This window comes from Amblyraja radiata, chromosome 1 (genome assembly GCF_010909765.2).
Source record: "Amblyraja radiata isolate CabotCenter1 chromosome 1, sAmbRad1.1.pri, whole genome shotgun sequence".
In the NCBI taxonomy this organism is placed as follows: Eukaryota; Metazoa; Chordata; class Chondrichthyes; order Rajiformes; family Rajidae; genus Amblyraja; species Amblyraja radiata.
Genome location: NC_045956.1, coordinates 64117564 through 64129963, shown reverse-complemented (window position 1 = coordinate 64129963; position 12400 = coordinate 64117564). Strand labels below are relative to the sequence as shown.

The 12400-nt window shown below is 43.6% G+C and overlaps 1 non-coding gene across 1 annotated transcript; it reads right to left on the bottom strand.

Moving 5' to 3' along the window:
• Positions 1-3114: 3114 nt before the first annotated feature.
• On the bottom strand, positions 3115-3277 carry LOC116983549. The gene has a single exon (XR_004414742.1). It is a non-coding gene; the product is annotated as a U1 spliceosomal RNA (small nuclear RNA).
• Between the last annotated feature and the right edge of the window lie 9123 nt (positions 3278-12400).

Sequence of the window (12400 nt, the reverse complement as noted above, 5' to 3'; positions counted from 1 at the left end):
AGACAGGTACATGGATAGGACAGGTTTGGAGTGATATGGACCAAATGCTGGCAGGTGGGACTAGTGTAGCTCGGACATGTTGTGCTGAAGGGCCTGTTTCCACACTATATCATTCTATGACTCTCTGCTGGTTTACAGCAAAGATAGACACAAAAAGCTGGAGTTACTCAGCGGGTCAGTCAGCATCTTTGGAGTAAAGGAATAGGTGATGTTTCAGGTCAAGACCCTTTTCCAGACTGAAAGTCAGGGGAAAGGAAAACGAGAGATATAGAAGGTACACAGAACAAACGAATAAAAGATATGCAAAAAGCAATAATGATCAAGAAAAGGTGGAGCCCACAATTGCCCATTATTCGTTGTGGGGAAGGTGATAAGTTATACAGACAGTGAAACTCAACATGACGATAGTGAAATTCCCAGTCAACCTCCCAGCTTCTGTTGCTACCTCCACCCTTCCCTCCCCGACCTAATTCCTAACAGCTAACCAACCCCTCCGCACCTGGCTCCATCTATTGCTTGCTAGCTCTTGTCACTCCTCTCCCTCTCAACTTTTTTATACTGGGTATCGCCACAGGATTTTAGGTTCATTGGCTTCTGTCAATTGTAAAATTGTCCCTCGTGTGCAGGATAGTGCTAGTTTATGGTGTGATCACTGGTCGACGCAGACTCAGTCGGCCCAAGGGCCTGTTTCCACTCTGTGTCGCTAAAGTCTAAAGAGTTAATTCAAAACAGAGACTGTAAATGTTATTGACATTAAAGAGCACCAGAGACCCGGGTTCGATCCTGACCTCAGGTACTGTCTGTGTAGAGTTCGCACATTCTCCCTGTGACCATGTGAGTTTCCTCTGGTTGTTCCGGATGATTCCTCCATTATTCCAAAGACTTGCAGGTTTGTAGGTTAGTTGGCCTCTGTAAATTTCCCCAAGATTGTAGGGTGTGGATGAGAAAGTGGGCTAACATAGAACTAGTGTGAATGGGTGATCGATGATCTATGTGGATTCAGTGGGTTGCAGGGCCTGTTTCCATGCTCTATATGTAAAATAACCTTGACTAAATCAAGAGATAAGAATCTTATCACAACTTGAGGGCTTGAGTTATAAAGAGAGACTGGTTATACTTTTTGGTCTGGAGTGTAGGAGGCTGAGGGGGTGACCTTACAGAGTAAAACAAAATCACGTGAAGCATTGATAAGGTAAACAGTCACAATCTTTTTCACAGGGTAGAGCTGATTCCAGAACTAGAGAGCAATAGGTTTAAAATGAGAAGGGAAAGATTTAAAGGAGACCTGAGGGACAATTTCTTCATACATATATGGAACGAGAGGAATAGATGGGGTAAATGCAGAATCTTTTGCCCAGAGCAGGGAAATCGAGAATCGGTTGATGTAGGTTTAAGGTGAGGGGAGGGGGGGTGAGATTTAATAGTAACCTGAGGGGTAACATTTTTACACAAAGGGTGGTGGGCACATGGAACGAGTTACCAGAGGAGGGAGTTGAGGCAGATACTATAACAACATTTAAGAGACATTTGGACAGGTACATTGATAGGATAGGTGTAGAGGGTTATGGGCCATGCAGAGGCAGATGGGACTGATCTCCAGTGCATAAGAAATATCCCATGCTTCAGTACTAGATATACGTGGGATCAGCCAGAATGTAGTTTGCTTTTCCATGGAGCAGTCAGAGCATATTGTTTTCCATAATCATAAGGAACACAAGGATGATGCAGATGTTTGTGGCCATTTCAGGATTTCTATGAGACTGGCATCATATGCCCATCGCAGGTACAGGTGTCAGATGTTATGGGGAGAAGGCCGGAGAATGGGGTTAGCAGGGAGAGATAGATCAGCCATGAGTAGACTTGATGGGCCGAATGGTCTACTACTATCCCTTGTAAACTTATGATCAGATCTTCCAAGAAGGCACCTCACAAAGATTATCACTCTCTTAATGTCCTTATCTATGCGCACCACAGTGGTTCCTCCAGGTCGGCAGCAGCTCTCACAAGTTTATATACAGGGGAAAACAGCATGAGTCATAGAGTTCAACAGCACGGAAACAACTTCAACCCAACTTGCCCGTGCCAACCAAGATGCCCCATCTACACTACTCCCATGTTTGGCCCATATCCCTCTAAACCTTTCATATCCATGTGCTTGTTCAAATGTCTTTTAAGTATTGTTATAGTACCTGCATCATTACCTCCTCTGGCAGCTTATCCCATATAACCAATGAAAAAGTTACAGCTCAGATTCCTATTAATCTTCATCATCTCCAAGGACATTAAGTGGGGGGCTACCATCGACTCCACAGTCAAAAAGGCACAACAGAGGATGTACTTCCTACGGCAGCTGAGGAAGCACAATCTGCCACAGGCAATGATGGTCCAATTCTACACGGCCATCGTAGAATCTGTTCTCACCTTCTCCATCATGGTCTGGTTTGGCTCAGCCACCAAGCACGACACCTGGAGGCTGCAGCGAATCGTCCGATCAGCAGAGAAGATTAATGGCTGCAACCTTCCCTCCATTGATGAACTGTGCACTGCAAGGGCCAGGAAGTGAGCGGGCAAGATCATCTCTGACCCCTCTCACCCTGGCCACAAACTCTTTGAATCACTTCCCTCTGGAAGGCGACTCCGAATTGTCAAAGCTGCCACAGCCAGACATAAAAACTGTTTTTATCCACGAGTAGTTGCTCTACTCAACAGCCAAAAATCTGTAGCCTCCCTTTGATCTGGTATTTTGTTGGTTCACATGCTTGATCAATGGTGTTTTATCATTAATGTCTTATTATTATTATTAATGTTTACTGTTTTCTGAGTCATTCGTAACTGTCACTGTATGTCATGTTGTTACATGTGGGCGGAGCACCAAGGCAAATTCCTTGTATGTGAATACTTGGCCAGTAAACTTACTTACTTAAATCTTCCCATCTCATTTTAAACCTTTGTGCTCTGATTCTTGATTTCTCTACTATGGGTAAAAGTCCTCGAGATTCCACGTGGTCACAGGGAGAACGTACAAACTCGGTACAGACAGCACGGGATCGAACCTGGGTCTCTGGCCGTATAAGGCAGCAACTCTACAACTGCGCCACTGTACAATCCTATAAAAAAAAGAAAGAAAATCGCAGTCCCTCACTATCACAAACTTTGCAGTCGAGGATCCCGTATTTGGGGACATTGCAGGCATCAGCACACCTGAGGTGCAATGGGATAACCTTCGCCTGGGAGATCGGCCATCGTGACCACCGATTCTCCCCTGCGAGATAAGTACTATAACAGCCTTATTAGTCTTGCACCTGCCTGCAATCTCCTGACACATTTGCTCTTCTAATCCCTGTAGACTATTTAAGGGCCTAGAGTACACTCCCAACAAGATAATCATCCCCTATTTATTTCTCAGCTCCACCCATATACCATCAAGATTTCTATTTCCAATCTGAAGAGAATGTGGCTACACGGGCACAAAAGATATTTGTGTTTCCAAACCTTAATAAGTTATTTCCATATCCCCAGTTCCCTGAGGAAACCAGATACAATAGATTTTAGTAGAATAGTAATTGAACAGATTCTTAAAACACAGCTGCCTTGGAGTATATCAGCTTGCCCTGTGATGATGAAAGGTACAGCTACCAGTAGGTAATGAGGATCATCTTTGACTTGTAAAGAAGGAAGCCTTCAAGAAATCTGGAGGAACTAGTAACAAAAAGGCAATCATTAATTGCCTTTGCATTCATTACGGGTGGCACAGTGGCACAGCGGTAGAGTTGCTGCCTTACAATGCCAGAGACCTAGTTTCAATCCAAACTACGGTTCTGTCTGTACGGAGTTTGTACGTTCTCCCTGTGACCGTGTGGATTTTCTCCGGGTGCTCCGGTTTCCTCCCACACTCCAGAAACGTACAAGTTGATAGGTTATTTGGCTTCAGTAAAATTGTTCATTGTCCCTAGTGTGTGGGATAGTGTTAATGTACGGGGTGATCGCTGGTCAGCACGGACTCGGTGGGCCGAATGGCCTGTTTCCGTGCTGTTTCTCTAAAGTCTAAATTAATATCAGCCAGCATCCAAAATTGTACTCTGCAACTTACTCCACTTTGCTCCTGCCTGACCATATCCATCCCCTCAGCGATACAGTACAGGTGTATCCTTATTTCCCATGCAGAATCTAGTCTGCATCACTGACACATGGTATAGGCTTCTAGATAAGCTAATAAAGACAAAAAAATGAGACATGCTGGCATGATGAATCTGCATTATTTTCCAATTGTATCCATTTTGACAAGGGTCAAATTCTCAGAACTTACTTATTGGAAATAACTCATTTTTCTACCTGCTTAATATTGCCCTCCTCTATACCTACCCCAATTTCATTTCACTGAATATAATTCTCCTGCTCTGCTCACCACTGATGTTCTGTTGGTTCACTCTGAGCTCGTATACAAATGGATGTATCAAGACTGCTTACAAGAATCTTACTACAGGGTACTATCAATTTAGGAATATGTGGTATTAATGATATTCTTGCTTAACATTTTTCTCCAGCTAGTCAGTACCTGCCAACATTAATTCAAACCTTTAATAATACCAATAACTCAACGTGAAACCAAATTGTATTAAAGTTTGTTAAAATAGGAACCTTTTCCAAGTGTTCTCTTTATTGGAAACTACAGATCACCAGCAAGGTCTATTTCCAATCTGTACCATCCACTAAAACCGGTAGTCCACAGCCAGATATTTATTACACAGATGTGACTTAGAATTGCAATGGAATTCGAATTTAGAACATAAAACAGTACAGCACAAGAACCGGCCCACAAGGTCTGTGCGAACATGATGACAAACCACCACTTATCTCCCGCACATACCCCATATCCCTCCATTCCTTACACATCCATATGTCTGTCCATCCAAAATTCTTTTAAATGCCACCAACCCATCAACGCCTCTACTTGCGTAAAAGGTTGAGGAGATTTGATATGACAATGAATACTCTCTTAAACTTCTACAGTAGAGAGCATATTGACTGCTTGCATCATGGCCTGGTTCAGCAATTCGAACGCCCAAGAACAAAGAATAATGCTAAAAGTGGTGAACATTGTCCATTCCATCACAGGTACTCACCTCTTCATCATCAAAGAGATCTACAAGAGTCACTGCCTCAAATAGGCGGCCAAAATTGTCACAGACCTATGCCACCCTGTCCACACTATCATTCTACTTCTGCCATTGGGAAGAGGTTATAGGAGCCTGAAAACTGTATTGTCCAAGTTCATGAGCAGTTTCTTCCATACAACCATCAGGTTACTAAACAGTACAACCTCCATGTGGGCTATAGAATAGAATACGTTTTATTGTCATTGCACAGCAACTGTACAACAAAATTTCAGTGCATCTCCTTAAGTGGTATACAATAGAAGGCACAGGATAAAAAGATTTAAAAGAACAAAAACACAATCAACCATTAACTCTCATATTACCGGCACGATCAATGAATAAAATAAATAAATAGATAGTAGAAATATTGCACATTATATTGCACACTCCAGCAGACAATTTTTATATTGCACCACGAATTGTGTTGTGTTGCCCGCAGTGTTATCTATTTGAGTTTAGTTCTTTAATGGCACATGGGTAGAAACTGTTAATTAGTCTACAAGTGCGGGCCTTCAGAGACCTGTATCGCCTCCCAGAGGGCAGCAGAGTGAAAAGGTGTTTAAGAAGGAACTGCAGATGCTGGAAAATCGAAGATACACAAAAATGCTGGAGAAACTCAGCGGGTGCAGCAGCATCTATGGAGCAAAGGAGATAGGCAACGTTTCGGGCCGAAACCCTTCTTCAGACTCCTTTGTGAAAAGGTGGTTGGCAGGGTGGGATAAGTCCTGTTTGATGTTTGTGGCCCGACGTAAACATCGGGCCCTGTAAATGTCTTCCAGGGAGGGTAGTTGAGTGTTTGTGATGCTCTGTGCTGTTTTAATAACTCTCTGTAGTGCCTTCCTTTCAGCCACAGTGCAGCTAGCAAACCACACCAGGATGCCATAGGAGAGGATGCTTTCCACGGCGCATCGGTATATAGACATAGGGGCTTTATCTTTTGACTTTGCACTATTATTCTTTATTTATTTATCAATTATATATATGCATGTATATATACTCTAAACACCGAACATTTTATTTTGGTTTATTATGGGTTTTACAGAGTACTATGTTTACATATCTGTTGTGTTGCTGCAAATAAGAATTTCATTGTTCCGTTTCGGTACATATGACAATAAACACTCTTAACTCTTAACTCTTGAACCACCAACCCCAGCAGCACACTCCAAGCACTCACCGCCCTCTGTATTCAAAAGCTTGCCCTGTGGTTGGATAATCCAACCAGCGATGGGCTGTGTGCAGCTAAATTTCCAACAAACCGCATATGGCAGAAGGTCCTGGCGAGCTGAAGCAGGAGGCCTGGCTCGCCCGCCGTGGAACTGGGAACCCACCTGGAGAGGAATGCCGCCGGGACCAGGCCCAGATCGACCCCAACGTCCAGAGTACAGGAGAGGACGTTGGAGGGAGTCGGGGACAGCGGCGGACACAAGAACAAAGAAGAACCAGGGTGTCTTACCTTACGTGCTCTCAAAGTCGGCTGTGGGAGGCATCCCCCGGAGCACAAAAGCTAAAGGTGGATGGGCGAGGAGAAAGACGACGGTTCGTAGGACGATCTGAATAGTGGTGAGGGTTGCAACAGGCCTTTATGTCCAGCTGTAGCTGGGACTTTGAAAATGGCACCAAAACCTGGCAGCTTTTGTACATGGTCTCTGTGGGCTGTTTCTATGCAATCTATTAAATATGGGATTGTACTTGTGTGTCAAGATAACCTACTCAACTATATGCAAAAAAAGGAATTTCATTGTACCTTGGTACGTGTGATAATAAAGAAGCATTGATCCGTTCATTGAACATACTGTTTCAAGAAACCATCTTGAATACATCACACAAATTCTGCCCTCTTCAAAGCCTTTGGTACTGAGCAAGTTCCAGTCAATAAGGAGAAAGATAAAATCTCCCATTTATATAGCCCTGTTGCTATGGCATCTTTGGTAATCTGTCTACATATCTGTGTTCTATCTCCCGCTTGCTATTGAGGGACCTGTAGTACAATCTCATTTGTGTGCTTGCTCCTTTCCTGTTTCAAAGCTCCACCTATACCACCTCAACAAACAAATTCTCCAATATGTTCTCTCATAACAGTCTCCCTGACCAGCAGCACAACTTGTCCATCGCTTTTGCCTCCCGCTCAGTCATGTCTGAAACATCAAAACATTGAGCTGCCAGTCATGTCCCTCCCACAACCAACTTTCCACAATGGCCTCAATGTCATAGTCCTAAACATTAATCCACGCTCTAAGTTCATCTGCTTTCTCCACAATACTCCTTGCCTGACATAAACACATCAGCATCACCATATTCCATTACCTCTCCTTGTCTGTCATTCCCTTGAGACTTAATGGTCCTGACCGCTACATTCCCATTCCCATTCCCATCACTTACTGGTCCTGACCACTACATTCCCATCACTCCTTAAAGTTTCTGACCTACTATCCTAGTTCCTGCTCCCTGCCTCTCTAGTTTAAATGCTCCTAAGTAGCACCAGCAAACCTTCCCTGCAAGGATACTGGTTCCCCTCCAGTTCAGATGTAAACTGTCTCTCTTGTACAAGTCACCTCTGCCCCAGTAGAGATCCCAAAGGTCTAAAATTCTGAATCCCTTCCCCCATGCACCAACTCCTGAGTCATGCATTCATCTGCCCTACTTCCTATTTCTACCCTCACTAGCACGTGGCACAGGGTGTAATCCAGAGATTGCTACCCTTGGAGTTCTGCTTTTTAATCTTCTGCCTAACTCCCTTATATTCACTTCTAAGGACCTCATCCCATTGTGTCATTTGTGCCATCGTGCACAACCTCCGGCTGCTCCCCCTCCCCCTTGAGAATGTTTGACAACTGTTTGGAGACATCCTGGACCCTAGCACCAAAGATAGATACAAAATGCTGGAGTAACTCAGCAGATCAGTCACATTTCTGGAGGATTGGAATAGGTGATGTTTCGGGTCGAGACCCTTCTTCAGACACACCATCCTGGAGTCCCGTTTGCTGCCACAGAATCTCCTGTCTGTCTCCCTAACTAAAGAGTCTCCAATCCCTTTGGCTCTGTCTGACTTCTCCCTTCCCTGCTGTGCCTCAGAGCCAGGCCCGACACCACAGGCCAGACTACTGCTGATGTTCCTACTCTTCCCTGACCAGTCATCCACCACAACAGTATCCAAAGGAACAGGGGCTTCAATTTAATGAGGCTTCAACCCAGGCTTTGATTACAAGCAGAACAGTCTGACAGCGAGTATGAGTGGATAATCTTTGTTGCACTCACTTTTTCATTATGATTATGAAACATTCCACCAAGGAATGAATCGCATGTACTCTTATTCTTTGTTATTTTAATTATTATTTAAAGCCATCTTCATTGGTTCCAAGGCGTGTTTATCTTCAAAATTAATTATTCAATGCATGCAAATAAAACATTATCCCACTGATTTTAATTTATGGTAAAGTATTTATCTTTAATTCTTAGGCTCCGCTGGCATCATCTTTCGGTTGCTACAAGATACAAAAAAAAACTTAACAGCACTCAATTGATGACACTTATTGCTTGTGTCAGGTCAGCAACTCCAGTTTTTTATTATACTTCCAGCTATTTCTCTTCTGCTGCTGTTAAAACATGTTTGTTGAAGATCACCAGGGGAAAATTAGCAGCTGCAATCATTTGTTCCATTGTTGCATAATCACATAGTATTTATTTCAACATTCATGAAGCAAATATTAAAACGTTGCCAAGTGTGTGTAAAAAGGTAATGCGAATAGTGAAACTTCACAAGCAGCATCAGCATTCAGCATATCAAAATATAGATTAATTTCAGAATAAGTAAACTGTAACAGTAGTATAAAACAAAACCTAAACTGAGAAAGAACACATCCCCCTTCCGTCTTTACATATCACTCCTGTTCTTTCCTTATCTCACACCCTATTCACCTCTAGCTTTTGTAACTTACTCCACCCATCTTGTCAAGCAAATCCCCCTCTCACCTATATCCATCACTTACCAGGCCCTGCCTCACACTGCACTGCTTCCATCCCCCCCCCCCCCCCCCCCCCCCCCCCTATCCCCTCACCTCTCCAGCTACCCCCCCTCCCACTTTGCATTGTTTGAAGAAGACTGCCTGACCTGCTAAGGGACTCCAGCACTCTGTTTTTGCTCAAGATTCCGGTACCTGCAGTTTCTTGTGTTTCTCTTTGTTGTTTAATGTCTGTTTTCTATTAATGCTCACTTGGAGTGGTGGAAGTGCTCACATGCAACTCACTGTCTTGTCCCCCCTGATCCATCCCTCAAGCCAATTGTTTCCGCTGAGAATATCTGGGATTGCAGACTCCCTCAGGATGGCGGAGTTATATCACCTCCCAGGACACATGGCCTTGCCCTTGAGAAAACTCTTCACATGAACAACTATTACTTGCATAATAAGGATTGGAAGCCTTTCCTATGGATAAAGAGCTCTGAATTCTTTGGGGAGCCCAGGATATGAGTGCAGTCAATGGCAGCCTGCACCTTGGTGGCAAATCCCAGTGTCTGCGGTGCCATCTGCTCCACATTAAAGTCTAATTACACAAGGTCTTTCCTCCATGAATAAAAACATCCCTATTGCATGAGATACTAAACTGAAATGTATGACATAGGACATAGGTGGTTCCTTGGGATGATGCACATGCTCGGAAGTGGACTTTAGGCTTCAAAATAAGTAACAATTTAGGTCAGTGAGTGGAGATCAAGCAGATTGAGCCCATAATCTGCAGGGTTTAACTGAATGACAAAGCGATCTCATTAGAACATTCAAAAGACTTCACAGGTTAAATGCAGGGATAGCGTTACTCCTGGCTGGTTTACCAAGAGGCCGAGCTTATTATCTTAAAATATGGTCAATTGGGTCTCGGCTGAGAAGAAATTCTTCATCCAATGGATAGGTAATTCTCTATTGGAGAGGAGTGTGTGGGCAGGGGAGGGGGTAGAGAGTTGAGAGAAAAAGACGGGGAAGAGCCATGGGAGAGGGGTGTATCACAGGGGAGGGTGGCAGGAGCCAGCGAGGGACCAGAGAGGAAGGGGCTGGAGCTGGCGGTGCAATGGGGACTCACAGCAGGCGCTGGTCGCTAGTTGTTCTCCTCTGCCAGGATCAGAGTCTCCGCTTTCCGTTTGGCGACATCTCCGACTCCACGCCACTTCTGGTCCCTCCGAAAATTTATCCGGTTGGAAACCTCCGCCGGCCATCCTCAACTCCAGTAATGATGGCGCAGGAAGGGACGGATCGTCCTGGGGAGTGACAGGAGAAAAGACCAATTCGCGCAGCGCTGACTGGCAGGAGAGGAAATCGATCTGCGCACGCGCGTTTTTTAAGATTTTTAAACCTCGCTAACTTTTACAATATACCAACAATCGGAATTAAACTTGTTGCACTCACAGCATAGGAGAACGGTGAGTAAGTTGGTGAAGATTGTAGTGTACCATTTTTGCGCAAATACAAAAAAACGTGCAACAAGATCAGAGTTTTAGTGATGGATAGATGGATAGAAAGATAGAAAGATAAATGGATAGAAAGATAGAAAGATAGAAAGATAGAAAGATAGAAGGATAGAAGGATAGAAGGATAGAAGGATAGATAGATAGATAGATAGATAGATAGATAGATAGATAGATAGATGGATGGATGGATGGATGGATGGATGGATGGATGGATGGATGGATGGATGGATGGATGGATGGATGGATGGATGGATGGATGGATGGATGGATGGATGGATGGATGGATGGATGGATGGATGGATGGATGGATGGATGGATGGATGGATGGCTAACTTTTACAATATACCAACAATCAGAATTAAACTTGTTGCACTCACAGCATAGGAGAACGGTGAGTAAGTTGGTGAAGATTGTAGCGTACCATTTTTGCGCAAATACAAAAAAACGTGCAACAAGATCAGAGTTTTAGTGATGGATAGATGGATAGAAAGATAGATGGATAGAAAGATAAATGGATAGAAAGATAGAAGGATAGATAGATGGATGGATGGATGGATGGATGGATGGATGGATGGATGGATGGATGGATGGATGGATGGATGGATGGATGGATGGATGGATGGATGGATGGATGGATGGATGGATGACAACATGTCTTGTGGATGAATGGATCAACATGTCTTGTGATCCACAATGTCCATGCAGAATGTGATGTCAGGTTAAACTAACCTTTGCCTGCAAGTGCAAGCCAGAGTGGAATTGTCAAAGACTAGAGGGCATAGCTTTAAGGTGAGGGGGGCATTCCCTATATATATATATATGCTTATCTAAAAGCATCTTCAGACTGTCTACCCTATCTACATCTCTCACTGCCTCTCTTTCACACTGCCATCAGCCTCCGATGCTCCATAGAAAAAAAATCCAAGTTTGTCCATCCTCTCCTTATAGCTCCAGAGCATTCTGCTTAACCTCTTCTGCACCTTCCACATCCTTCCTGTAATAGATGAACAGAATTGTACGCATACTCCAAATGTGACACAACCAAGGCCCTATAAAGCTGCGACAAGACTTCCTTACTCTCATACACAATGTGTCGACCAATGAGGGCAAGCATACCATACGCTTACTCAGATTAAACACTATCTGCCAGACATTTCAGCACTGTGTTGTCAGAGCTACAGTTGGGGTTTGTGTTGTCCTTTAGCCACTTGAATGAAGAGCACAAAATGTTGTAAGCTTTTTTTTCTGTGAATATTGTTTTCTGGAGCTTTGAGTTCCAATTTATGACAGATGCTGCTTGACCTGCTGTGTTATTCCAGCACTTTGTGTTCACAAAATCACGTTATAGGAGTAGAATTAGGTCATTCGGCCCATCGAATCTACTCCACCATTCAATCATGAGTGATCGCTGCCTTCTAATCCCATTTTCTTGCCTTCTCCCCATAACCCTTAACTCAAGAATTTGTCTCCCTGCCTTAAAAATATCGCTGACTTGGCCTCCACAGCCCTCGGTGACAAGGTTCCACAGATTAACTACCCTCTGACTAAAGAAGTACCTCCTCACCTCCTTTCTATGTCCTTTTATGACGAAAAGTGTGGAGACACCAGTAACATGATGATTTACATCACTAGGTTTGATAATCAGAAAATGTCAAACACTAACAAGGGTCACAATGGAAGTTCTCAGTCTAATTTTACAATTAGCATGACTTTATGCACAAAAAAATGCTAATGCAATTTACTCTGGGTAAAATTGATATTGGGTCACATAGCTGTGAAAAATAAT